The 22933-nt window shown below is 43.8% G+C and overlaps 25 non-coding genes across 25 annotated transcripts; all 25 read left to right on the forward strand.

The window, feature by feature from the left end:
- The first annotated feature begins 520 nt into the window (after window positions 1-520).
- Window positions 521-602, forward strand: TRNAL-AAG (transfer RNA leucine (anticodon AAG)). The gene has a single exon. It is a non-coding gene; the product is annotated as a tRNA-Leu (tRNA).
- Window positions 603-1360: 758 nt separating this feature from the next.
- TRNAL-AAG (transfer RNA leucine (anticodon AAG)) lies at window positions 1361-1442 on the forward strand. The gene has a single exon. It is a non-coding gene; the product is annotated as a tRNA-Leu (tRNA).
- Window positions 1443-2191: 749 nt separating this feature from the next.
- TRNAL-AAG (transfer RNA leucine (anticodon AAG)) lies at window positions 2192-2273 on the forward strand. Its single transcript has one exon. It is a non-coding gene; the product is annotated as a tRNA-Leu (tRNA).
- Window positions 2274-3030: 757 nt separating this feature from the next.
- Window positions 3031-3112, forward strand: TRNAL-AAG (transfer RNA leucine (anticodon AAG)). Its single transcript has one exon. It is a non-coding gene; the product is annotated as a tRNA-Leu (tRNA).
- A 757-nt stretch (window positions 3113-3869) lies between these two features.
- TRNAL-AAG (transfer RNA leucine (anticodon AAG)) lies at window positions 3870-3951 on the forward strand. The gene has a single exon. It is a non-coding gene; the product is annotated as a tRNA-Leu (tRNA).
- Window positions 3952-4709: 758 nt separating this feature from the next.
- On the forward strand, window positions 4710-4791 carry TRNAL-AAG (transfer RNA leucine (anticodon AAG)). The gene has a single exon. It is a non-coding gene; the product is annotated as a tRNA-Leu (tRNA).
- Window positions 4792-5547: 756 nt separating this feature from the next.
- TRNAL-AAG (transfer RNA leucine (anticodon AAG)) lies at window positions 5548-5629 on the forward strand. Its single transcript has one exon. It is a non-coding gene; the product is annotated as a tRNA-Leu (tRNA).
- Window positions 5630-6387: 758 nt separating this feature from the next.
- On the forward strand, window positions 6388-6469 carry TRNAL-AAG (transfer RNA leucine (anticodon AAG)). The gene has a single exon. It is a non-coding gene; the product is annotated as a tRNA-Leu (tRNA).
- Window positions 6470-7228: 759 nt separating this feature from the next.
- Window positions 7229-7310, forward strand: TRNAL-AAG (transfer RNA leucine (anticodon AAG)). The gene has a single exon. It is a non-coding gene; the product is annotated as a tRNA-Leu (tRNA).
- Window positions 7311-8068: 758 nt separating this feature from the next.
- TRNAL-AAG (transfer RNA leucine (anticodon AAG)) lies at window positions 8069-8150 on the forward strand. Its single transcript has one exon. It is a non-coding gene; the product is annotated as a tRNA-Leu (tRNA).
- A 757-nt stretch (window positions 8151-8907) lies between these two features.
- TRNAL-AAG (transfer RNA leucine (anticodon AAG)) lies at window positions 8908-8989 on the forward strand. Its single transcript has one exon. It is a non-coding gene; the product is annotated as a tRNA-Leu (tRNA).
- Window positions 8990-9748: 759 nt separating this feature from the next.
- Window positions 9749-9830, forward strand: TRNAL-AAG (transfer RNA leucine (anticodon AAG)). Its single transcript has one exon. It is a non-coding gene; the product is annotated as a tRNA-Leu (tRNA).
- Window positions 9831-10587: 757 nt separating this feature from the next.
- Window positions 10588-10669, forward strand: TRNAL-AAG (transfer RNA leucine (anticodon AAG)). Its single transcript has one exon. It is a non-coding gene; the product is annotated as a tRNA-Leu (tRNA).
- Window positions 10670-11424: 755 nt separating this feature from the next.
- TRNAL-AAG (transfer RNA leucine (anticodon AAG)) lies at window positions 11425-11506 on the forward strand. Its single transcript has one exon. It is a non-coding gene; the product is annotated as a tRNA-Leu (tRNA).
- A 757-nt stretch (window positions 11507-12263) lies between these two features.
- On the forward strand, window positions 12264-12345 carry TRNAL-AAG (transfer RNA leucine (anticodon AAG)). The gene has a single exon. It is a non-coding gene; the product is annotated as a tRNA-Leu (tRNA).
- Window positions 12346-13103: 758 nt separating this feature from the next.
- Window positions 13104-13185, forward strand: TRNAL-AAG (transfer RNA leucine (anticodon AAG)). Its single transcript has one exon. It is a non-coding gene; the product is annotated as a tRNA-Leu (tRNA).
- Window positions 13186-13942: 757 nt separating this feature from the next.
- Window positions 13943-14024, forward strand: TRNAL-AAG (transfer RNA leucine (anticodon AAG)). Its single transcript has one exon. It is a non-coding gene; the product is annotated as a tRNA-Leu (tRNA).
- A 759-nt stretch (window positions 14025-14783) lies between these two features.
- Window positions 14784-14865, forward strand: TRNAL-AAG (transfer RNA leucine (anticodon AAG)). The gene has a single exon. It is a non-coding gene; the product is annotated as a tRNA-Leu (tRNA).
- Window positions 14866-15622: 757 nt separating this feature from the next.
- TRNAL-AAG (transfer RNA leucine (anticodon AAG)) lies at window positions 15623-15704 on the forward strand. Its single transcript has one exon. It is a non-coding gene; the product is annotated as a tRNA-Leu (tRNA).
- A 758-nt stretch (window positions 15705-16462) lies between these two features.
- TRNAL-AAG (transfer RNA leucine (anticodon AAG)) lies at window positions 16463-16544 on the forward strand. The gene has a single exon. It is a non-coding gene; the product is annotated as a tRNA-Leu (tRNA).
- A 757-nt stretch (window positions 16545-17301) lies between these two features.
- Window positions 17302-17383, forward strand: TRNAL-AAG (transfer RNA leucine (anticodon AAG)). Its single transcript has one exon. It is a non-coding gene; the product is annotated as a tRNA-Leu (tRNA).
- Window positions 17384-18141: 758 nt separating this feature from the next.
- Window positions 18142-18223, forward strand: TRNAL-AAG (transfer RNA leucine (anticodon AAG)). The gene has a single exon. It is a non-coding gene; the product is annotated as a tRNA-Leu (tRNA).
- Window positions 18224-18980: 757 nt separating this feature from the next.
- TRNAL-AAG (transfer RNA leucine (anticodon AAG)) lies at window positions 18981-19062 on the forward strand. Its single transcript has one exon. It is a non-coding gene; the product is annotated as a tRNA-Leu (tRNA).
- Window positions 19063-19821: 759 nt separating this feature from the next.
- On the forward strand, window positions 19822-19903 carry TRNAL-AAG (transfer RNA leucine (anticodon AAG)). Its single transcript has one exon. It is a non-coding gene; the product is annotated as a tRNA-Leu (tRNA).
- A 759-nt stretch (window positions 19904-20662) lies between these two features.
- On the forward strand, window positions 20663-20744 carry TRNAL-AAG (transfer RNA leucine (anticodon AAG)). Its single transcript has one exon. It is a non-coding gene; the product is annotated as a tRNA-Leu (tRNA).
- Window positions 20745-22933: the final 2189 nt, after the last annotated feature.

Here is a 22933-nt window from a genome sequence, read left to right on the forward strand (position 1 = left end):
CACCTGCAAAATGTTTTTAGCCAGTACAATAATACCATCCTTTCCAAACTGTCTACTGGTGATGGTGCCCATTGGCCATTTCTGGTGTTGTGTTTGGGAAATAGGCAGCGCGGCCTAGCGATTTAAGGCACCGTATTTACGTACCTGTTTCTTCAGATGTGTGGATTCAGATCCCACTGCTGCCAAATATTGTTATTACATAAAACAACTTGCAAAATATGTTTTTCAGATTCTACAATAATAAAATAGATTCACAACAAGCTGTTGGTGTCGATGCCCATTGGCTATTTCTGGTATTGCTTCTAACATTGGTAACGGGGGCTGGGTTGTCCACGGTAGCGAATTAAGTCTCCACTTTCCTAGGAGGCGTGGGTTCAATTCCCGCCGTAATAAACTGCCTTCTTTTTACACAATGACAAACTGTAAAATGTGCTTCAGCCACGACGATTTTAATAAATTTGAAAACGAGCTTTTGGTGATGATGCACATTGGTGATTTCTGTTGCTGCTGGCAACGACTAGGTAGTGTGGCCGAGCGGTCTAAGGCGCTGGATTAAGGCTCCAGTCTCCTCGGAGGCGTGGGTTCAAATCACACCGCTGCCACAGCTTGTTTTATATAAATCACAACCAGCAAAATATGTGTGTTAGCTTCGAAACGATTAAAATAAGTTCCCGACGAGATGCTGGTGATGATGTCCATTGGCCATTTTTGTTGCTGTGCCGTCAACGACCACATAGCTTGGACGAGGGGTGTGAGACGCTGGATTTTTGCTTCATTCTCATCTGAGGAGTGAGGTTCGTGCCTCTCCACTGCCAAAACGTATTTAAAAATGAAAAAAACACCTGCAAAATGTTTTTAGCCAGTACAATAATACCATCCTTTCCAAACTGTCTACTGGTGATGGTGCCCATTGGCCATTTCTGATGTTGTGTTTGGGAAATAGGCAGCGCGGCCTAGCGATTTAAGGCACCGTATTTACGTACCTGTTTCTTCAGATGTGTGGATTCAGATCCCACTGCTGCCAAATATTGTTATTACATAAAACAACTTGCAAAATATGTTTTTCAGATTCTACAATAATAAAATAGATTCACAACAAGCTGTTGGTGTCGATGCCCATTGGCTATTTCTGGTATTGCTTCTAACATTGGTAACGGGGGCTGGGTGGTCCACGGTAGCGAATTAAGTCTCCACTTTCCTAGGAGGCGTGGGTTCAATTCCCACCGTAATAAACTGCCTTCTTTTTACACAATGACAAACTGTAAAATGTGCTTCAGCCACGACGATTTTAATCAAATTTTAAAACGAGCTTTTGGTGATGATGCACATTGGTGATTTCTGTTGCTGCTGTCAACGACTAGGTAGCGTGGCCGAGCGGTCTAAGGCGCTGGATTAAGGCTCCAGTCTCCTCGGAGGCGTGGGTTCAAATCCCACCGCTGCCACAGCTTGTTTTATATAAATCATATCGAGCAAAATGTGTGTTAGCTTCGAAACGATTAAAATAAGTTCCCGACGAGATGCTGGTGATGATGTCCATTGGCCATTTTTGTTGCTGTGCCGTCAACGACCACATAGCTTGGCCGAGGGGTGTGAGACGCTGGATTTTTGCTTCAATCTCATCTGAGGAGTGAGGTTCGTGCCTCTCCACTGCCAAAACGTATTTAAAAATGAAAAAACACCTGCAAAATGTTTTTAGCCAGTACAATAATACCATCCTTTCCAAACTGTCTACTGGTGATGGTGCCCATTGGCCATTTCTGGTGTTGTGTTTGGGAAATAGGCAGCGCGGCCTAGCGATTTAAGGCACCGTATTTACGTACCTGTTTCTTCAGATGTGTGGATTCAGATCCCACTGCTGCCAAATATTGTTATTACATAAAACAACTTGCAAAATATCAGATTCTACAATAATAAAATAGATTCACAACAAGCTGTTGGTGTCGATGCCCATTGGCTATTTCTGGTATTGCTTCTAACATTGGTAACGGGGGCTGGGTGGTCCACGGTAGCGAATTAAGTCTCCACTTTCCTAGGAGGCGTCGGTTCAATTCCCGCCGTGATAAACTGCCTTCTTTTTACACAATGACAAACTGTAAAATGTGCTTCAGCCACGACGATTTTAATCAAATTTTAAAACGAGCTTTTGGTGATGATGCGCATTGGTGATTTCTGTTGCTGCTGTCAATGACTAGGTAGCGTGGCCGAGCGGTCTAAGGCGCTGGATTAAGGCTCCAGTCTCCTCGGAGGCGTGGGTTCAAATCCCACCGCTGCCACAGCTTGTTTTATATAAATCACAACCAGCAAAATATGTGTGTTAGCTTCGAAACGATTAAAATAAGTTCCCGACGAGATGCTGGTGATGATGTCCATTGGCCATTTTTGTTGCTGTGCCGTCAACGACCACATAGCTTGGCCGAGGGGTGTGAGACGCTGGATTTTTGCTTCATTCTCATCTGAGGAGTGAGGTTCGTGCCTCTCCACTGCCAAAACGTATTTAAAAATGAAAAAACACCTGCAAAATGTTTTTAGCCAGTACAATAATACCATCCTTTCCAAACTGTCTACTGGTGATGGTGCCCATTGGCCATTTCTGGTGTTGTGTTTGGGAAATAGGCAGCGCGGCCTAGCGATTTAAGGCACTGTATTTACGTACCTGTTTCTTCAGATGTGTGGATTCAGATCCCACTGCTGCCAAATATTGTTATTACATAAAACAACTTGCAAAATATGTTTTTCAGATTCTACAATAATAAAATAAATTCACAACAAGCTGTTAGTGTCGATGCCCATTGGCTATTTCTGGTATTGCTTCTAACATTGGTAACGGGGGCTGGGTGGTCCACGGTAGCGAATTAAGTCTCCACTTTCCTAGGAGGCGTGGGTTCAATTCCCGCCGTAATAAACTGCCTTCTTTTTACACAATGACAAACTGTAAAATGTGCTTCAGCCACGACGATTTTAATCAAATTTTAAAACGAGCTTTTGGTGATGATGCGCATTGGTGATTTCTGTTGCTGCTGTCAACGACTAGGTAGCGTGGCCGAGCGGTCTAAGGCGCTGGATTAAGGCTCCAGTCTCCTCGGAGGCGTGGGTTCAAATCACACCGCTGCCACAGCTTGTTTTATATAAATCACAACCAGCAAAATATGTGTGTTAGCTTCGAAACGATTAAAATAAGTTCCCGACGAGATGCTTGTGATGATGTCCATTGGCCATTTTTGTTGCTGTGCCGTCAACGACCACATAGCTTGGCCGAGGGGTGTGAGACGCTGGATTTTTGCTTCATTCTCATCTGAGGAGTGAGGTTCGTGCCTCTCCACTGCCAAAACGTATTTAAAAATGAAAAAACACCTGCAAAATGTTTTTAGCCAGTACAATAATACCATCCTTTCCAAACTGTCTACTGGTGATGGTGCCCATTGGCCATTTCTGGTGTTGTGTTTGGGAAATAGGCAGCGCGGCCTAGCGATTTAAGGCACTGTATTTACGTACCTGTTTCTTCAGATGTGTGGATTCAGATCCCACTGCTGCCAAATATTGTTATTACATAAAACAACTTGCAAAATATGTTTTTCAGATTCTACAATAATAAAATAGATTCACAACAAGCTGTTGGTGTCGATGCCCATTGGCTATTTCTGGTATTGCTTCTAACATTGGTAACGGGGGCTGGGTTGTCCACGGTAGCGAATTAAGTCTCCACTTTCCTAGGAGGCGTGGGTTCAATTCCCGCCGTAATAAACTGCCTTCTTTTTACACAATGACAAACTGTAAAATGTGCTTCAGCCACGACGATTTTAATAAAATTTTAAAACGAGCTTTTGGTGATGATGCGCATTGGTGATTTCTGTTGCTGCTGTCAATGACTAGGTAGCGTGGCCGAGCGGTCTAAGGCGCTGGATTAAGGCTCCAGTCTCCTCGGAGGCGTGGGTTCAAATCCCACCGCTGCCACAGCTTGTTTTATATAAATCACAACCAGCAAAATACGTGTGTTAGCTTCGAAACGATTAAAATAAGTTCCCGACGAGATGCTGGTGATGATGTCCATTGGCCATTTTTGTTGCTGTGCCGTCAACGACCACATAGCTTGGACGAGGGGTGTGAGACGCTGGATTTTTGCTTCATTCTCATCTGAGGAGTGAGGTTCGTGCCTCTCCACTGCCAAAACGTATTTAAAAATGAAAAAAACACCTGCAAAATGTTTTTAGCCAGTACAATAATACCATCCTTTCCAAACTGTCTACTGGTGATGGTGCCCATTGGCCATTTCTGGTGTTGTGTTTGGGAAATAGGCAGCGCGGCCTAGCGATTTAAGGCACTGTATTTACGTACCTGTTTCTTCAGATGTGTGGATTCAGATCCCACTGCTGCCAAATATTGTTATTACATAAAACAACTTGCAAAATATGTTTTTCAGATTCTACAATAGTAAAATAGATTCACAACAAGCTGTTGGTGTCGATGCCCATTGGCTATTTCTGGTATTGCTTCTAACATTGGTAACGGGGGCTGGGTGGTCCACGGTAGCGAATTAAGTCTCCACTTTCCTAGGAGGCGTGGGTTCAATTCCCGCCGTAATAAACTGCCTTCTTTTTACACAATGACAAACTGTAAAATGTGCTTCAGCCACGACGATTTTAATCAAATTTTAAAACGAGCTTTTGGTGATGATGCGCATTGGTGATTTCTGTTGCTGCTGTCAACGACTAGGTAGCGTGGCTGAGCGGTCTAAGGCACAGGATTAAGGCTCCAGTCTCCTCGGAGGCGTGGGTTCAAATCCCACCGCTGCCGCAGCTTGTTTTATATAAATCACAACCAGCAAAATACGTGTGTTAGCTTCGAAACGATTAAAATAAGTTCCCGACGAGATGCTGGTGATGATGTCCATTGGCCATTTTTGTTGCTGTGCCGTCAACGACCACATAGCTTGGCCGAGGGGTGTGAGACGCTGGATTTTTGCTTCATTCTCATCTGAGGAGTGAGGTTCGTGCCTCTCCACTGCCAAAACGTATTTAAAAATGAAAAAACACCTGCAAAATGTTTTTAGCCAGTACAATAATACCATCCTTTCCAAACTGTCTACTGGTGATGGTGCCCATTGGCCATTTCTGGTGTTGTGTTTGGGAAATAGGCAGCGCGGCCTAGCGATTTAAGGCACTGTATTTACGTACCTGTTTCTTCAGATGTGTGGATTCAGATCCCACTGCTGCCAAATATTGTTATTACATAAAACAACTTGCAAAATATGTTTTTCAGATTCTACAATAATAAAATAGATTCACAACAAGCTGTTGGTGTCGATGCCCATTGGCTATTTCTGGTATTGCTTCTAACATTGGTAACGGGGGCTGGGTTGTCCACGGTAGCGAATTAAGTCTCCACTTTCCTAGGAGGCGTGGGTTCAATTCCCGCCGTAATAAACTGCCTTCTTTTTACACAATGACAAACTGTAAAATGTGCTTCAGCCACGACGATTTTAATAAATTTGAAAACGAGCTTTTGGTGATGATGCGCATTGGTGATTTCTGTTGCTGCTGGCAACGACTAGGTAGCGTGGCCGAGCGGTCTAAGGCGCTGGATTAAGGCTCCAGTCTCCTCGGAGGCGTGGGTTCAAATCCCTCCGCTGCCATAGCTTGTTTTATATAAATCACAACCAGCAAAATATGTGTGTTAGCTTCGAAACGATTAAAATAAGTTCCCGACGAGATGCTGATGATGATGTCCATTGGCCATTTTTGTTGCTGTGCCGTCAACGACCACATAGCTTGGACGAGGGGTGTGAGACGCTGGATTTTTGCTTCATTCTCATCTGAGGAGTGAGGTTCGTGCCTCTCCACTGCCAAAACGTATTTAAAAATGAAAAAAACACCTGCAAAATGTTTTTAGCCAGTACAATAATACCATCCTTTCCAAACTGTCTACTGGTGATGGTGCCCATTGGCCATTTCTGGTGTTGTGTTTGGGAAATAGGCAGCGCGGCCTAGCGATTTAAGGCACTGTATTTACGTACCTGTTTCTTCAGATGTGTGGATTCAGATCCCACTGCTGCCAAATATTGTTATTACATAAAACAACTTGCAAAATATGTTTTTCAGATTATACAATAATAAAATAGATTCACAACAAGCTGTTGGTGTCGATGCCCATTGGCTATTTCTGGTATTGCTTCTAACATTGGTAACGGGGGCTCGGTGGTCCACGGTAGCGAATTAAGTCTCCACTTTCCTAGGAGGCGTGGGTTCAATTCCCGCCGTAATAAACTGCCTTCTTTTTACACAATGACAAACTGTAAAATGTGCTTCAGCCACGACGATTTTGATCAAATTTTAAAACGAGCTTTTGGTGATGATGCGCATTGGTGATTTCTGTTGCTGCTGTCAACGACTAGGTAGCGTGGCCGAGCGGTCTAAGGCACAGGAATAAGGCTCCAGTCTCCTCGGAGGCGTGGGTTCAAATCCCACCGCTGCCACAGCTTGTTTTATATAAATCACAACCAGCAAAATATGTGTGTTCGCTTCGAAACGATTAAAATAAGTTCCCGACGAGATGCTGGTGATGATGTCCATTGGCCATTTTTGTTGCTGTGCCGTCAACGACCACATAGCTTGGCCGAGGGGTGTGAGACGCTGGATTTTTGCTTCATTCTCATCTGAGGAGTGAGGTTCGTGCCTCTCCACTGCCAAAACTCTATTTAAAAATGAAAAAAACACCTGCAAAATGTTTTTAGCCAGTACAATAATACCATCCTTTCCAAACTGTCTACTGGTGATGGTGCCCATTGGCCATTTCTGATGTTGTGTTTGGGAAATAGGCAGCGTGGCCTAGCGATTTAAGGCACCGTATTTACGTACCTGTTTCTTCAGATGTGTGGATTCAGATCCCACTGCTGCCAAATATTGTTATTACATAAAACAACTTGCAAAATATGTTTTTCAGATTCTACAATAATAAAATAGATTCACAACAAGCTGTTGGTGTCGATGCCCATTGGCTATTTCTGGTATTGCTTCTAACATTGGTAACGGGGGCTGGGTGGTCCACGGTAGCGAATTAAGTCTCCACTTTCCTAGGAGGCGTGGGTTCAATTCCCGCCGTAATAAACTGCCTTCTTTTTACACAATGACAAACTGTAAAATGTGCTTCAGCCACGACGATTTTAATCAAATTTTAAAATGAGCTTTTGGTGATGATGCGCATTGGTGATTTCTGTTGCTGCTGTCAACGACTAGGTAGCGTGGCCGAGCGGTCTAAGGCGCTGGATTAAGGCTCCAGTCTCCTCGGAGGCGTGGGTTCAAATCCCACCGCTGCCACAGCTTGTTTTATATAAATCACAACCAGCAAAATATGTGTGTTAGCTTCGAAACGATTAAAATAAGTTCCCGACGAGATGCTGGTGATGATGTCCATTGGCCATTTTTGTTGCTGTGCCGTCAACGACCACATAGCTTGGCCGAGGGGTGTGAGACGCTGGATTTTTGCTTCATTCTCATCTGAGGAGTGAGGTTCGTGCCTCTCAACTGCCAAAACGTATTTAAAAATGAAAAAAACACCTGCAAAATGTTTTTAGCCAGTACAATAATACCATCCTTTCCAAACTGTCTACTGGTGATGGTGCCCATTGGCCATTTCTGATGTTGTGTTTGGGAAATAGGCTGCGCGGCCTAGCGATTTAAGGCACCGTATTTACGTACCTGTTTCTTCAGATGTGTGGATTCAGATCCCACTGCTGCCAAATATTGTTATTACATAAAACAACTTGCAAAATATGTTTTTCAGATTCTACAATAATAAAATAGATTCACAACAAGCTGTTGGTGTCGATGCCCATTGGCTATTTCTGGTATTGCTTCTAACATTGGTAACGGGGGCTGGGTGGTCCACGGTAGCGAATTAAGTCTCCACTTTCCTAGGAGGCGTGGGTTCAATTCCCGCCGTGATAAACTGCCTTCTTTTTACACAATGACAAACTGTAAAATGTGCTTCAGCCACGACGATTTTAATCAAATTTTAAAACGAGCTTTTGGTGATGATGCGCATTGGTGATTTCTGTTGCTGCTGTCAACGACTAGGTAGCGTGGCCGAGCGGTCTAAGGCGCTGGATTAAGGCTCCAGTCTCCTCGGAGGCGTGGGTTCAAATCCCACCGCTGCCACAGCTTGTTTTATATAAATCACAACCAGCAAAATATGTGTGTTAGCTTCGAAACGATTAAAATAAGTTCCCGACGAGATGCTGGTGATGATGTCCATTGGCCATTTTTGTTGCTGTGCCGTCAACGACCACATAGCTTGGCCGAGGGGTGTGAGACGCTGGATTTTTGCTTCATTCTCATCTGAGGAGTGAGGTTCGTGCCTCTCCACTGCCAAAACGTATTTAAAAATGAAAAAACACCTGCAAAATGTTTTTAGCCAGTACAATAATACCATCCTTTCCAAACTGTCTACTGGTGATGGTGCCCATTGGCCATTTCTGGTGTTGTGTTTGGGAAATAGGCAGCGCGGCCTAGCGATTTAAGGCACTGTATTTACGTACCTGTTTCTTCAGATGTGTGGATTCAGATCCCACTGCTGCCAAATATTGTTATTACATAAAACAACTTGCAAAATATGTTTTTCAGATTCTACAATAATAAAATAGATTCACAACAAGCTGTTGGTGTCGATGCCCATTGGCTATTTCTGGTATTGCTTCTAACATTGGTAACGGGGGCTGGGTGGTCCACGGTAGCGAATTAAGTCTCCACTTTCCTAGGAGGCGTGGGTTCAATTCCCGCCGTAATAAACTGCCTTCTTTTTACACAATGACAAACTGTAAAATGTGCTTCAGCCACGACGATTTTAATCAAATTTTAAAACGAGCTTTTGGTGATGATGCGCATTGGTGATTTCTGTTGATGATGTCAACGACTAGGTAGCGTGGCCGAGCGGTCTAAGGCGCTGGATTAAGGCTCCAGTCTCCTCGGAGGCGTGGGTTCAAATCCCACTGCTGCCACAGCTTGTTTTATATAAATCACAACCAGCAAAATATGTGTGTTAGCTTCGAAAAGATTTATATAAGTTCCCGACGAGATGCTGGTGATGATGTCCATTGGCCATTTTTGTTGCTGTGCCGTCAACGACCACATAGCTTGGCCGAGGGGTGTAAGACGCTGGATTTCTGCTTCATTCTCATCTGAGGAGTGAGGTTCGTGCCTCTCCACTGCCAAAACTCTATTTAAAAATGAAAAAAACACCTGCAAAATGTTTTTAGCCAGTACAATAATACCATCCTTTCCAAACTGTCTACTGGTGATGGTGCCCATTGGCCATTTCTGATGTTGTGTTTGGGAAATAGGCAGCACGGCCTAGCGATTTAAGGCACCGTATTTACGTACCTGTTTCTTCAGATGTGTGGATTCAGATCCCACTGCTGCCAAATATTGTTATTACATAAAACAACTTGCAAAATATGTTTTTCAGATTCTACAATAATAAAATAGATTCACAACAAGCTGTTGGTGTCGATGCCCATTGGCTATTTCTGGTATTGCTTCTAACATTGGTAACGGGGGCTGGGTGGTCCACGGTAGCGAATTAAGTCTCCACTTTCCTAGGAGGCGTGGGTTCAATTCCCGCCGTGATAAACTGCCTTCTTTTTACACAATGACAAACTGTAAAATGTGCTTCAGCCACGACGATTTTAATCAAATTTTAAAACGAGCTTTTGGTGATGATGCACATTGGTGATTTCTGTTGCTGCTGTCAACGACTAGGTAGCGTGGCCGAGCGGTCTAAGGCGCTGGATTAAGGCTCCAGTCTCCTCGGAGGCGTGGGTTCAAATCCCACCGCTGCCATAGCTTGTTTTATATAAATCACAACCAGCAAAATATGTGTGTTAGCTTCGAAACGATTAAAATAAGTTCCCGACGAGATGCTGGTGATGATGTCCATTGGCCATTTTTGTTGCTGTGCCGTCAACGACCACATAGCTTGGCCGAGGGGTGTGAGACGCTGGATTTTTGCTTCATTCTCATCTGAGGAGTGAGGTTCGTGCCTCTCCACTGCCAAAACGTATTTAAAAATGAAAAAACACCTGCAAAATGTTTTTAGCCAGTACAATAATACCATCCTTTCCAAACTGTCTACTGGTGATGGTGCCCATTGGCCATTTCTGGTGTTGTGTTTGGGAAATAGGCAGCGCGGCCTAGCGATTTAAGGCACTGTATTTACGTACCTGTTTCTTCAGATGTGTGGATTCAGATCCCACTGCTGCCAAATATTGTTATTACATAAAACAACTTGCAAAATATGTTTTTCAGATTCTACAATAATAAAATAGATTCACAACAAGCTGTTGGTGTCGATGCCCATTGGCTATTTCTAGTATTGCTTCTAACATTGGTAACGGGGGCTCGGTGGTCCACGGTAGCGAATTAAGTCTCCACTTTCCTAGGAGGCGTGGGTTCAATTCCCGCCGTAATAAACTGCCTTCTTTTTACACAATGACAAACTGTAAAATGTGCTTCAGCCACGACGATTTTAATCAAATTTTAAAACGAGCTTTTGGTGATGATGCACATTGGTGATTTCTGTTGCTGCTGTCAACGACTAGGTAGCGTGGCCGAGCGGTCTAAGGCACAGGATTAAGGCTCCAGTCTCCTCGGAGGCGTGGGTTCAAATCCCACCGCTGCCACAGCTTGTTTTATATAAACCACAACCAGCAAAATGTGTGTTAGCTTCGAAACGATTAAAATAAGTTCCCGACGAGATGCTGGTGATGATGTCCATTGGCCATTTTTGTTGCTGTGCCGTCAACGACCACATAGCTTGGCCGAGTGGTGTGAGACGCTGGATTTTTGCTTCATTCTCATCTGAGGAGTGAGGTTCGTGCCTCTCCACTGTAAAAACGTATTTAAAAATGAAAAAACACCTGCAAAATGTTTTTAGCCAGCACAATAATACCATCCTTTCCAAACTGTCTACTGGTGATGGTGCCCATTGGCCATTTCTGGTGTTGTGTTTGGGAAATAGGCAGCGCGGCCTAGAGATTTAAGGCACCGTATTTACGTACCTGTTTCTTCAGATGTGTGGATTCAGATCCCACTGCTGCCAAATATTGTTATTACATAAAACAACTTGCAAAATATGTTTTTCAGATTCTACAATAATAAAATAGATTCACAACAAGCTGTTGGTGTCGATGCCCATTGGCTATTTCTGGTATTGCTTCTAACATTGGTAACGGGGGCTGGGTGGTCCACGGTAGCGAATTAAGTCTCCACTTTCCTAGGAGGCGTGGGTTCAATTCCCGCCGTGATAAACTGCCTTCTTTCTACACAATGACAAACTGTAAAATGTGCTTCAGCCACGACGATTTTAATCAAATTTTAAAACGAGCTTTTGGTGATGATGCGCATTGGTGATTTCTGTTGCTGCTGTCAACGACTAGGTAGCGTGGCCGAGCGGTCTAAGGCGCTGGATTAAGGCTCCAGTCTCCTCGGAGGCGTGGGTTCAAATCCCACCGCTGCCACAGCTTGTTTTATATAAATCACAACCAGCAAAATATGTGTGTTAGCTTCGAAACGATTAAAATAAGTTCCCGACGAGATGCTGGTGATGATGTCCATTGGCCATTTTTGTTGCTGTGCCGTCAACGACCACATAGCTTGGCCGAGGGGTGTGAGACGCTGGATTTTTGCTTCATTCTCATCTGAGGAGTGAGGTTCGTGCCTCTCCACTGCCAAAACGTATTTAAAAATGAAAAAACACCTGCAAAATGTTTTTAGCCAGTAGAATAATACCATCCTTTCCAAACTGTCTACTGGTGATGGTGCCCATTGGCCATTTCTGGTGTTGTGTTTGGGAAATAGGCAGCGCGGCCTAGCGATTTAAGGCACTGTATTTACGTACCTGTTTCTTCAGATGTGTGGATTCAGATCCCACTGCTGCCAAATATTGTTATTACATAAAACAACTTGCAAAATATGTTTTTCAGATTCTACAATAATAAAATAGATTCACAACAAGCTGTTGGTGTCGATGCCCATTGGCTATTTCTGGTATTGCTTCTAACATTGGTAACGGGGGCTGGGTGGTCCACGGTAGCGAATTAAGTCTCCACTTTCCTAGGAGGCGTGGGTTCAATTCCCGCCGTAATAAACTGCCTTCTTTTTACACAATGACAAACTGTAAAATGTGCTTCAGCCACGACGATTTTAATCAAATTTTAAAATGAGCTTTTGGTGATGATGCGCATTGGTGATTTCTGTTGCTGCTGTCAACGACTAGGTAGCGTGGCCGAGCGGTCTAAGGCGCTGGATTAAGGCTCCAGTCTCCTCGGAGGCGTGGGTTCAAATCCCACCGCTGCCACAGCTTGTTTTATATAAATCACAACCAGCAAAATATGTGTGTTAGCTTCGAAACGATTAAAATAAGTTCCCGACGAGATGCTGGTGATGATGTCCATTGGCCATTTTTGTTGCTGTGCCGTCAACGACCACATAGCTTGGCCGAGGGGTGTGAGACGCTGGATTTTTGCTTCATTCTCATCTGAGGAGTGAGGTTCGTGCCTCTCAACTGCCAAAACGTATTTAAAAATGAAAAAAACACCTGCAAAATGTTTTTAGCCAGTACAATAATACCATCCTTTCCAAACTGTCTACTGGTGATGGTGCCCATTGGCCATTTCTGATGTTGTGTTTGGGAAATAGGCTGCGCGGCCTAGCGATTTAAGGCACCGTATTTACGTACCTGTTTCTTCAGATGTGTGGATTCAGATCCCACTGCTGCCAAATATTGTTATTACATAAAACAACTTGCAAAATATGTTTTTCAGATTCTACAATAATAAAATAGATTCACAACAAGCTGTTGGTGTCGATGCCCATTGGCTATTTCTGGTATTGCTTCTAACATTGGTAACGGGGGCTGGGTGGTCCACGGTAGCGAATTAAGTCTCCACTTTCCTAGGAGGCGTGGGTTCAATTCCCGCCGTGATAAACTGCCTTCTTTTTACACAATGACAAACTGTAAAATGTGCTTCAGCCACGACGATTTTAATCAAATTTTAAAACGAGCTTTTGGTGATGATGCGCATTGGTGATTTCTGTTGCTGCTGTCAACGACTAGGTAGCGTGGCCGAGCGGTCTAAGGCGCTGGATTAAGGCTCCAGTCTCCTCGGAGGCGTGGGTTCAAATCCCACCGCTGCCACAGCTTGTTTTATATAAATCACAACCAGCAAAATATGTGTGTTAGCTTCGAAACGATTAAAATAAGTTCCCGACGAGATGCTGGTGATGATGTCCATTGGCCATTTTTGTTGCTGTGCCGTCAACGACCACATAGCTTGGCCGAGGGGTGTGAGACGCTGGATTTTTGCTTCATTCTCATCTGAGGAGTGAGGTTCGTGCCTCTCCACTGCCAAAACGTATTTAAAAATGAAAAAACACCTGCAAAATGTTTTTAGCCAGTACAATAATACCATCCTTTCCAAACTGTCTACTGGTGATGGTGCCCATTGGCCATTTCTGGTGTTGTGTTTGGGAAATAGGCAGCGCGGCCTAGCGATTTAAGGCACTGTATTTACGTACCTGTTTCTTCAGATGTGTGGATTCAGATCCCACTGCTGCCAAATATTGTTATTACATAAAACAACTTGCAAAATATGTTTTTCAGATTCTACAATAATAAAATAGATTCACAACAAGCTGTTGGTGTCGATGCCCATTGGCTATTTCTGGTATTGCTTCTAACATTGGTAACGGGGGCTGGGTGGTCCACGGTAGCGAATTAAGTCTCCACTTTCCTAGGAGGCGTGGGTTCAATTCCCGCCGTAATAAACTGCCTTCTTTTTACACAATGACAAACTGTAAAATGTGCTTCAGCCACGACGATTTTAATCAAATTTTAAAACGAGCTTTTGGTGATGATGCGCATTGGTGATTTCTGTTGATGATGTCAACGACTAGGTAGCGTGGCCGAGCGGTCTAAGGCGCTGGATTAAGGCTCCAGTCTCCTCGGAGGCGTGGGTTCAAATCCCACTGCTGCCACAGCTTGTTTTATATAAATCACAACCAGCAAAATATGTGTGTTAGCTTCGAAAAGATTTATATAAGTTCCCGACGAGATGCTGGTGATGATGTCCATTGGCCATTTTTGTTGCTGTGCCGTCAACGACCACATAGCTTGGCCGAGGGGTGTAAGACGCTGGATTTCTGCTTCATTCTCATCTGAGGAGTGAGGTTCGTGCCTCTCCACTGCCAAAACTCTATTTAAAAATGAAAAAAACACCTGCAAAATGTTTTTAGCCAGTACAATAATACCATCCTTTCCAAACTGTCTACTGGTGATGGTGCCCATTGGCCATTTCTGATGTTGTGTTTGGGAAATAGGCAGCACGGCCTAGCGATTTAAGGCACCGTATTTACGTACCTGTTTCTTCAGATGTGTGGATTCAGATCCCACTGCTGCCAAATATTGTTATTACATAAAACAACTTGCAAAATATGTTTTTCAGATTCTACAATAATAAAATAGATTCACAACAAGCTGTTGGTGTCGATGCCCATTGGCTATTTCTGGTATTGCTTCTAACATTGGTAACGGGGGCTGGGTGGTCCACGGTAGCGAATTAAGTCTCCACTTTCCTAGGAGGCGTGGGTTCAATTCCCGCCGTGATAAACTGCCTTCTTTTTACACAATGACAAACTGTAAAATGTGCTTCAGCCACGACGATTTTAATCAAATTTTAAAACGAGCTTTTGGTGATGATGCACATTGGTGATTTCTGTTGCTGCTGTCAACGACTAGGTAGCGTGGCCGAGCGGTCTAAGGCGCTGGATTAAGGCTCCAGTCTCCTCGGAGGCGTGGGTTCAAATCCCACCGCTGCCATAGCTTGTTTTATATAAATCACAACCAGCAAAATATGTGTGTTAGCTTCGAAACGATTAAAATAAGTTCCCGACGAGATGCTGGTGATGATGTCCATTGGCCATTTTTGTTGCTGTGCCGTCAACGACCACATAGCTTGGCCGAGGGGTGTGAGACGCTGGATTTTTGCTTCATTCTCATCTGAGGAGTGAGGTTCGTGCCTCTCCACTGCCAAAACGTATTTAAAAATGAAAAAACACCTGCAAAATGTTTTTAGCCAGTACAATAATACCATCCTTTCCAAACTGTCTACTGGTGATGGTGCCCATTGGCCATTTCTGGTGTTGTGTTTGGGAAATAGGCAGCGCGGCCTAGCGATTTAAGGCACTGTATTTACGTACCTGTTTCTTCAGATGTGTGGATTCAGATCCCACTGCTGCCAAATATTGTTATTACATAAAACAACTTGCAAAATATGTTTTTCAGATTCTACAATAATAAAATAGATTCACAACAAGCTGTTGGTGTCGATGCCCATTGGCTATTTCTAGTATTGCTTCTAACATTGGTAACGGGGGCTCGGTGGTCCACGGTAGCGAATTAAGTCTCCACTTTCCTAGGAGGCGTGGGTTCAATTCCCGCCGTAATAAACTGCCTTCTTTTTACACAATGACAAACTGTAAAATGTGCTTCAGCCACGACGATTTTAATCAAATTTTAAAACGAGCTTTTGGTGATGATGCGCATTGGTGATTTCTGTTGCTGCTGTCAACGACTAGGTAGCGTGGCCGAGTGGTCTAAGGCGCTGGATTAAGGCTCCAGTCTCCTCGGAGGCGTGGGTTCAAATCCCACCGCTGCCACAGCTTGTTTTATATAAATCACAACCAGCAAAATATGTGTGTTAGCTTCGAAACGATTAAAATAAGTTCCCGACGAGATGCTGGTGATGATGTCCATTGGCCATTTTTGTTGCTGTGCCGTCAACGACCACATAGCTTGGCCGAGGGGTGTGAGACGCTGGATTTTTGCTTCATTCTCATCTGAGGAGTGAGGTTCGTGCCTCTCCACTGCCAAAACGTATTTAAAAATGAAAAAACACCTGCAAAATGTTTTTAGCCAGTACAATAATACCATCCTTTCCAAACTCTCTACTGGTGATGGTGCCCATAGGCCATTTCTGGTGTTGTGTTTGCGAAATAGGCTTTCGCGGCCTAGCGATTTAAGGCACTGTATTTACGTACCTGTTTCTTCAAATGTGTGGATTCAGATCCCACTGCTGCCAAATATTGTTATTACATAAAACAACTTGCAAAATATGTTTTTCAGATTCTATAATAATAAAATAGATTCACAACAAGCTGTTGGTGTCGATGCCCATTGGCTATTTCTGGTATTGCTTCTAACATTGGTAACGGGGGCTGGGTGGTCCACGGTAGCGAATTAAGTCTCCACTTTCCTAGGAGGCGTGGGATCAATTCCCGCCGTAATAAACTGCCTTCTTTTTACACAATGACAAACTGTAAAATGTGCTTCAGCCACGACGATTTTAATCAAATTTTAAAACGAGCTTTTGGTGATGATGCGCATTGGTGATTTTTGTTGCTGCTGTCAACTACTAGGTAGCGTGGCCGAGCGGTCTAAGGCGCTGGATTAAGGCTCCAGTCTCCTCGGAGGCGTGGGTTCAAATCCCACCGCTGCCACAGCTTGTTTTATATAAATCACAACCAGCAAAATATGTGTGTTAGCTTCGAAACGATTAAAATAAGTTCCCGACGAGATGCTGGTGATGATGTCCATTGGCCATTTTTGTTGCTGTGCCGTCAACGACCACATAGCTTGGCCGAGGGGTGTGAGACGCTGGATTTTTGCTTCATTCTCATCTGAGGAGTGAGGTTCGTGCCTCTCCACTGCCAAAACGTATTTAAAAATGAAAAAACACCTGCAAAATGTTTTTAGCCAGTACAATAATACCATTCTTTCCAAACTGTCTACTGGTGATGGTGCCCATTGGCCATTTCTGATGTTGTGTTTGGGAAATAGGCAGCGCGGCCTAGCGATTTAAGGCACTGTATTTACGTACCTGTTTCTTCAGATGTGTGGATTCAGACCCCACTGCTGCCAAATATTGTTATTACATAAAACAACTTGCAAAATATGTTTTTCAGATTCTACAATAATAAAATAGATTCACAACAAGCTGTTGGTGTCGATGCCCATTGGCTATTTCTGGTATTGCTTCTAACATTGGTAACGGGGGCTGGGTGGTCCACGGTAGCGAATTAAGTCTCCACTTTCCTAGGAGGCGTGGGTTCAATTCCCGCCGTAATAAACTGCCTTCTTTTTACACAATGACAAACTGTAAAATGTGCTTCAGCCACGACGATTTTAATCAAATTTTAAAACGAGCTTTTGGTGATGATGCGCATTGGTGATTTCTGTTGATGATGTCAACGACTAGGTAGCGTGGCCGAGCGGTCTAAGGCGCTGGATTAAGGCTCCAGTCTCCTCGGAGGCGTGGGTTCAAATCCCACTGCTGCCACAGCTTGTTTTATATAAATCACAACCAGCAAAATATGTGTGTTAGCTTCGAAAAGATTAAAATAAGTTCCCGACGAGATGCTGGTGATGATGTCCATTGGCCATTTTTGTTGCTGTGCCGTCAACGACCACATAGCTTGGCCGAGGGGTGTGAGACGCTGGATTTTTGCTTCATTCTCATCTGAGGAGTGAGGTTCGTGCCTCTCAACTGCCAAAACGTATTAAAAAATGAAAAAAACACCTGCAAAATGTTTTTAGCCAGTACAATAATACCATCCTTTCCAAACTGTCTACTGGTGATGGTGCCCATTGGCCATTTCTGGTGTTGTGTTTGGGAAATAGGCAGCGTGGCCTAGCGATTTAAGGCACTGTATTTACGTACCTGTTTCTTCAGATGTGTGGATTCAGATCCCACTGCTGCCAAATATTGTTATTACATAAAACAACTTGCAAAATATGTTTTTCAGATTCTACAATAATAAAATAGATTCACAACAAGCTGTTGGTGTCGATGCCCATTGGCTATTTCTGGTATTGCTTCTAACATTGGTAACGGGGGCTGGGTGGTCCACGGTAGCGAATTAAGTCTCCACTTTCCTAGGAGGCGTGGGTTCAATTCCCGCCGTAATAAACTGCCTTCTTTTTACACAATGACAAACTGTAAAATGTGCTTCAGCCACGACGATTTTAATCAAATTTTAAAACGAGCTTTTGGTGATGATGCGCATTGGTGATTTCTGTTGCTGCTGTCAACGATTAGGTAGCGTGGCCGAGCGGTCTAAGGCGCTGGATTAAGGCTCCAGTCTCCTCGGAGGCGTGGGTTCAAATCCCACCGCTGCCACAGCTTGTTTTATATAAATCACAACCAGCAAAATATGTGTGTTAGCTTCGAAACGATTAAAATAAGTTCCCGACGAGATGCTGGTGATGATGTCCATTGGCCATTTTTGTTGCTGTGCCGTCAACGAACACATAGCTTGGCCGAGGGGTGTGAGACGCTGGATTTTTGCTTCATTCTCATCTGAGGAGTGAGGTTCGTGCCTCTCCACTGCCAAAACGTATTTAAAAATGAAAAAACACCTGCAAAATGTTTTTAGCCAGTACAATAATACCATCCTTTCCAAACTGTCTACTGGTGATGGTGCCCATTGGCCATTTCTGGTGTTGTGTTTGGGAAATAGGCAGCGTGGCCTAGCGATTTAAGGCACTGTATTTACGTACCTGTTTCTTCAGATGTGTGGATTCAGATCCCACTGCTGCCAAATATTGTTATTACATAAAACAACTTGCAAAATATGTTTTTCAGATTCTACAATAATAAAATAGATTCATAACAAGCTGTTGGTGTCGATGCCCATTGGCTATTTCTGGTATTGCTTCTAACATTGGTAACGGGGGCTGGGTGGTCCACGGTAGCGAATTAAGTTTCCACTTTCCTAGGAGGCGTGGGTTCAATTCCCGCCGTAATAAACTGCCTTCTTTTTACACAATGACAAACTGTAAAATGTGCTTCAGCCACGACGATTTTAATCAAATTTTAAAACGAGCTTTTGGTGATGATGCGCATTGGTGATTTCTGTTGCTGCTGTCAAGGACTAGGTAGCGTGGCCGAGCGGGCTAAGGCGCTGGATTAAGGCTCTAGTCTCCTCGGAGGCGTGGGTTCAAATCCCACCACTGCCACAGCTTGTTTTATATAAATCACAACCAGCAAATTATGTGTGTTAGCTTCGAAACGATTAAAATAAGTTCCCGACGAGATGCTGGTGATGATGTCCATTGGCCATTTTTGTTGCTGTTCCGTCACCGACCACATAGCTTGGCCGAGTGGTGTGAGACGCTGGATTTTTGCTTCATTCTCATCTGAGGAGTGAGGTTCGTGCCTCTCCACTGCCAAAACGTATTTAAAAATGAAAAAACATCTGCAAAATATGTTTTTTGCCAGTACAATAATACCATCCTTTCCAAACTGTCTACTGGTGATGGTGCCCATTGGCCATTTCTGGTGTTGTGTTTGGGAAATAGGCAGCGCGGCCTAGCGATTTAAGGCACTGTATTTACGTACCTGTTTCTTCAGATGTGTGGATTCAGATCCCACTGCTGCCAAATATTGTTATTACATAAAACAACTTGCAAAATATGTTTTTCAGATTCTACAATAATAAAATAGATTCACAACAAGCTGTTGGTGTCGATGCCCATTGGCTATTTCTGGTATTGCTTCTAACATTGGTAACGGGGGCTGGGTGGTCCACGGTAGCGAATTAAGTCTCCACTTTCCTAGGAGGCGTGGGTTCAATTCCCGCCGTAATAAACTGCCTTCTTTTTACACAATGACAAACTGTAAAATGTGCTTCAGCCACGACGATTTTAATCAAATTTTAAAACGAGCTTTTGGTGATGATGCGCATTGGTGATTTCTGTTGCTGCTGTCAACGACTAGGTAGCGTGGCCGAGCGGTCTAAGGCGCTGGATTAAGGCTCCAGGCTCCTCGGAGGCGTGGGTTCAAATCCCACCGCTGCCACAGCTTGTTTTATATAAATCACAACCAGCAAAATATGTGTGTTAGCTTCGAAACGATTAAAATAAGTTCCCGACGAGATGCTGGTGATGATGTCCATTGGCCATTTTTGTTGCTGTGCCGTCAACGACCACATAGCTTGGCCGAGGGGTGTGAGACGCTGGATTTTTGCTTCATTCTCATCTGAGGAGTGAGGTTCGTGCCTCTCCACTGCCAAAACTCTATTTAAAAATGAAAAAAACACCTGCAAAATGTTTTTAGCCAGTACAATAATACCATCCTTTCCAAACTGTCTACTGGTGATGGTGCCCATTGGCCATTTCTGATGTTGTGTTTGGGAAATAGGCAGCGCGGCCTAGCGATTTAAGGCACCGTAGTTACGTACCTGTTTCTTCAGATGTGTGGATTCAGATCCCACTGCTGCCAAATATTGTTATTACATAAAACAACTTGCAAAATATGTTTTTCAGATTCTACAATAATAAAATAGATTCACAACAAGCTGTTGGTGTCGATGCCCATTGGCTATTTCTGGTATTGCTTCTAACATTGGTAACGGGGGCTGGGTGGTCCACGGTAGCGAATTAAGTCTCCACTTTCCTAGGAGGCGTGGGTTCAATTCCCGCCGTGATAAACTGCCTTCTTTTTACACAATGACAAACTGTAAAATGTGCTTCAGCCACGACGATTTTAATCAAATTTTAAAACGAGCTTTTGATGATGATGCGCATTGCTGATTTCTGTTGCTGCTGTCAACGACTAGGTAGCGTGGCCGAGCGGTCTAAGGCGCTGGATTAAGGCTCCAGTCTCCTCGGAGGCGTGGGTTCAAATCCCACCGCTGCCACAGCTTGTTTTATATAAATCACAACCAGCAAAATATGTGTGTTAGCTTCGAAACGATTAAAATAAGTTCCCGACGAGATGCTGGTGATGATGTCCATTGGCCATTTTTGTTGCTGTGCCGTCAACGACCACATAGCTTGGCCGAGGGGTGTGAGACGCTGGATTTTTGCTTCATTCTCATCTGAGGAGTGAGGTTCGTGCCTCTCCACTGCCAAAACGTATTTAAAAATGAAAAAACACCTGCAAAATGTTTTTAGCCAGTACAATAATACCATCCTTTCCAAACTGTCTACTGGTGATGGTGCCCATTGGCCATTTCTGGTGTTGTGTTTGGGAAATAGGCAGCGCGGCCTAGCGATTTAAGGCACTGTATTTACGTACCTGTTTCTTCAGATGTGTGGATTCAGATCCCACTGCTGCCAAATATTGTTATTACATAAAACAACTTGCAAAATATGTTTTTCAGATTCTACAATAATAAAATAGATTCACAACAAGCTGTTGGTGTCGATGCCCATTGGCTATTTCTGGTATTGCTTCTAACATTGGTAACGGGGGCTCGGTGGTCCACGGTAGCGAATTAAGTCTCCACTTTCCTAGGAGGCGTGGGTTCAATTCCCGCCGTAATAAACTGCCTTCTTTTTACACAATGACAAACTGTAAAATGTGCTTCAGCCACGACGATTTTAATCAAATTTTAAAACGAGCTTTTGGTGATGATGCACATTGGTGATTTCTGTTGCTGCTGTCAACGACTAGGTAGCGTGGCCGAGCGGTCTAAGGCACAGGATTCAGGCTCCAGTCTCCTCGGAGGCGTGGGTTCAAATCCCACCGCTGCCACAGCTTGTTTTATATAAATCACAACCAGCAAAATGTGTGTTAGCTTCGAAACGATTAAAATAAGTTCCCGACGAGATGCTGGTGATGATGTCCATTGGCCATTTTTGTTGCTGTGCCGTCAACGACCACATAGCTTGGCCGAGTGGTGTGAGACGCTGGATTTTTGCTTCATTCTCATCTGAGGAGTGAGGTTCGTGCCTCTCCACTGTAAAAACGTATTTAAAAATGAAAAAACACCTGCAAAATGTTTTTAGCCAGCACAATAATACCATCCTTTCCAAACTGTCTACTGGTGATGGTGCCCATTGGCCATTTCTGGTGTTGTGTTTGGGAAATAGGCAGCGCGGCCTAGAGATTTAAGGCACCGTATTTACGTACCTGTTTCTTCAGATGTGTGGATTCAGATCCCACTGCTGCCAAATATTGTTATTACATAAAACAACTTGCAAAATATGTTTTTCAGATTCTACAATAATAAAATAGATTCACAACAAGCTGTTGGTGTCGATGCCCATTGGCTATTTCTGGTATTGCTTCTAACATTGGTAACGGGGGCTGGGTGGTCCACGGTAGCGAATTAAGTCTCCACTTTCCTAGGAGGCGTGGGTTCAATTCCCGCCGTAATAAACTGCCTTCTTTTTACACAATGACAAACTGTAAAATGTGCTTCAGCCACGACGATTTTAATCAAATTTTAAAACGAGCTTTTGGTGATGATGCACATTGGTGATTTCTGTTGCTGCTGTCAACGACTAGGTAGCGTGGCCGAGCGGTCTAAGGCACAGGATTCAGGCTCCAGTCTCCTCGGAGGCGTGGGTTCAAATCCCACCGCTGCCACAGCTTGTTTTATATAAATCACAACCAGCAAAATGTGTGTTAGCTTCGAAACGATTAAAATAAGTTCCCGACGAGATGCTGGTGATGATGTCCATTGGCCATTTTTGTTGCTGTGCCGTCAACGACCACATAGCTTGGCCGAGTGGTGTGAGACGCTGGATTTTTGCTTCATTCTCATCTGAGGAGTGAGGTTCGTGCCTCTCCACTGCCAAAACGTATTTAAAAATGAAAAAACACCTGCAAAATGTTTTTAGCCAGTACAATAATACCATCCTTTCCAAACTGTCTACTGGTGATGGTGCCCATTGGCCATTTCTGGTGTTGTGTTTGGGAAATAGGCAGCGCGGCCTAGCGATTTAAGGCACTGTATTTACGTACCTGTTTCTTCAGATGTGTGGATTCAGATCCCACTGCTGCCAAATATTGTTATTACATAAAACAACTTGCAAAATATGTTTTTCAGATTCTACAATAATAAAATAGATTCACAACAAGCTGTTGGTGTCGATGCCC

This window comes from Petromyzon marinus, chromosome 61 (assembly GCF_048934315.1).
Source record: "Petromyzon marinus isolate PM22_M1 ecotype Great Lakes invasive population chromosome 61, UKy_Petmar_22M1.pri1.0, whole genome shotgun sequence".
Classification (NCBI taxonomy): Eukaryota; Metazoa; Chordata; class Hyperoartia; order Petromyzontiformes; family Petromyzontidae; genus Petromyzon; species Petromyzon marinus.